The sequence below is a fragment of the Neomonachus schauinslandi genome, chromosome 10, assembly GCF_002201575.2.
Source record: "Neomonachus schauinslandi chromosome 10, ASM220157v2, whole genome shotgun sequence".
In the NCBI taxonomy this organism is placed as follows: Eukaryota; Metazoa; Chordata; class Mammalia; order Carnivora; family Phocidae; genus Neomonachus; species Neomonachus schauinslandi.
In genome coordinates, this window is record NC_058412.1 from 112198719 (window position 1) to 112201990 (window position 3272).

Here is a 3272-nt window from a genome sequence, read left to right on the forward strand (position 1 = left end):
TCACATATGATTCATCTAATCACTTCATCATCCACCTGTATCTACTCATCCAGTCATCCATCCATTTATGTTTCATTTTCTGTATCACCTGCCAGGTAATCTGCACTAGGGATAGAGACTAGATAAGCTATAATCTATCCTCAAGGGGCTCCGTGTCTAGTAGAGAAAGACAGGCCAGGAAGTAGTTATACATAACGTGATGGCTGCTATAATAGAAGAATGATCATACCATGGAAAGGACACAGAGGAGAGAACCACAAACTCTGTCTGAGGGGTTGAGGGGAGGACTCACAAAGGGGGTGGCAGTTGAACTGGGTCTTGAAGGATGAGTAGAAGTTAGGTAAGTTTTGGGGGGGGAAAAATTGAGTCCTAAAGTGGCGAAGTGACTACACACAACCATACTGAGAGTTAGCGAAGGGCAGAGACTTATAGCCAGGTTTAGCTTTCTAAACTAGTCATTTCCACTCCCCGAATCTGGGAGAGCAAGTAAATGAGGAAAGCCCACCTCAGAACAGTGAGAGGAGGTTGCAGTTTCAGGATCTGGTTGTAGACTGGGTGGAGAAGAGGATTTCCTTAGACCTCAGCTTTCCATTCAGGAAGAGGTGACAGCAGAAGCCCCAAGAACTGCCATGGATTTGACAAAGGGAAGAAAAGGATGGCCTTGGGAGGGAGAAAGGGAGATGGGGAGGGGGTGAGGTGAGGAATGTTAGCTTCTCAGGTAAAGTTGGATCAGAAAAGAGACCCCAGTATTTCTTTGTTACCTTTACTCAGGTAATTATTATTATTATTATTCTAGCAGTCACGTTTTATTGAGCACAGGCTATGTGTTAAACACTGTACCATAAGCTTTCCATTTATTAGCTCATTTTGTCTCCCACACCCAGAAACCAGGAGACATAGTTATTACTTTTATTCCCATTTTACAGATGAGGGAAAAGTCCTGAGAGGTTAAGCTAGGACTTAAATATAGTCCATGTGGCTACAAATTCCTTATCTTTTCCACTTCTTTTCACAGCCTCTCTTTCGTCGTTCTTTGAGTATGGTATGTGGCTATGCTTGTCACTGAGGATGGGAGATGAGTGGTGAAGGAGGAGGAGCAGTAGAAAGAGGAGAATCAAACTTGATTCAGATACAATTATGCATTTACTAAAATGTATGCTCCATCATATTGGAGATTCTCTCTGTATCCCCAGACTTTCAAACAGTATCTGGCACATACTCAGCACTTAACAAGTATTTGTTCTTGCTTGAATTCTATTGCAAAGAAAATGGATGAACAATTAGAATACAGAGTATATAGGTTCATCTGTTCTAACACAAATCCAAAGGAGTACTAGCATAAAGAAGATCGAATTTTATTTCTCTCAGGCCTGGGTATAAATAATCCAGGACTAGCTCAATGGAGATGGGGTCCCAGGCTTCTTCTATCTTGTAGCTCTGTCATCCCTAGGGTATTGCCCTGATCTCATGGTCTCAGATGGCTTCCCCATATCTACACACAGCAGGTAGGCACAGGGAAAGGCAAGGGGCAGCCGTGACTTAGAAGACACTCATGTCACTTCTGTTTGCATACCATTGGTTAGAGTTTGGTCACATGGCTCTAACAGCTGCAAGGGGAAGGCTGGGAAATGTAGTCTTTATTCTGCGGGGCTAAGAGCCCAGCCAAAAGTCAGACGTCTTCTTTCTTTCTTTCTTTTTTTTTTTTTTAAAGATTTTATTTATTTATTTGAGACAGAGAGAATGAGAGAGAGAGAGAGAGAGCACATGAGAGGGGGGAGGGTCAGAGGGAGAAGCGGGCTCCCTGCCGAGCAGGGAGCCCGATGCGGGACTCGATCCCAGGACTCCAGGATCATGACCTGAGCCGAAGGCAGTCGCCCAACCAACTGAGCCACCCAGGCGCCCCCAGACGTCTTATTTCTATAGGAGAAGGGGAGAATGGACATGAGGGGCAACTGGTGGTCTCTGCCACAGATGAGGAGAAGATGTGTGGGCACCAATATCCTCCATTGTGTGAAGACTCCATAGGGACAGACATCATCTCTCCCACTAGACCCTTAGGGGGCTTTTTTTTTTAAAGGTTTGATTTATTTTTTTGACAAAGACATAGCGAGAGCAGGAACACAAGCAGGGGGAGTGGGAGAGAGAGAAGCAGGCTTCCCGCCGAGCAGGGAGCCCGATGCGGGGCTCGATCCCAGGACCCTGGGATCACGACCTGAGCCGAAGGCAGACGCTTAACGACTGAGCCACCCAGGCGCCCTAGGGGGCTATTTTAATCACCCTGATGTTTCTGGCAGCTTCTAGCACACACTTAAGGAAGATGACCTCTCAGATCCTAGATAGAGATTTGACGATCCGATGGCATCAGAACAAGTCGGTTAGAGGGTTTTTGCCTGGTGATGATCAAGGTGGAGAGGACTAAAGGTCAGGCTGGGCGTCTGAGAGGCAGCCAGCAACCGCGGAACAACACAGGAAGGTGACTTGCAAGAAGGCCGGATTGGGCAAAGGGGCAGCGAGGAGTCTGGAAAGAAGGAGGCAGTGTGGCCAGAGGAAGGGATGGCTGGGTAATCACAACTCTTCCCCAGTAGAATGCTCAGCAGTCTGCCGGGCATGTTGGCCTCTGTTACCTCGTTGGTGAGGACAGGTGATGCCTGAAGCTGGGGGTGGGGGGGGGCATGGGGTGCAGCTTCAACGCCAGTTGCCTTCTTCCTTTCCTTCCGTCCTTTCTCCCTCCCTCTCTCTCCCTTTCTTTCTCTCCTCCTTTGTTTATTAAACTCGCCCCAGAAATTTGAATCCTTCTTCCAGAAAGGATTCCATTGTATACCCGAAGCTTCAAAGCGGTGTCCAACCGCTTTTCTAACCTAGGCAGAACCCAACCCATTCTGTGTGTGTGTGTGTGTGTGCACATAAACATACATGCACACATGCATACATATACGTGTATGTATAACCACCTGCTCTGTGTTGGGAGGTACCATGCTGGTCTCTGGGGAACACAGTGGTGAGCAATTCAGACAAGGTCTTTGCCCTCATGGAGCTTACGGTGAGACAAATAATACAGAAATAATTATTAAATTAGTGCTACAGGAAGTTCAGAATGCTATGAAAGCACACTCAGTAATACTCCCAGCATTCATTATACAAATATTTAACAAGAGAGATGATATGTGTTAAAGGTCATTTTTACAAAAGAATAAAATTATGCCTCTTATTCAGATATAATATGAACATGTTTCAAAGTTTTGATTTAAATCATTAACTTATGAGGGAACCAG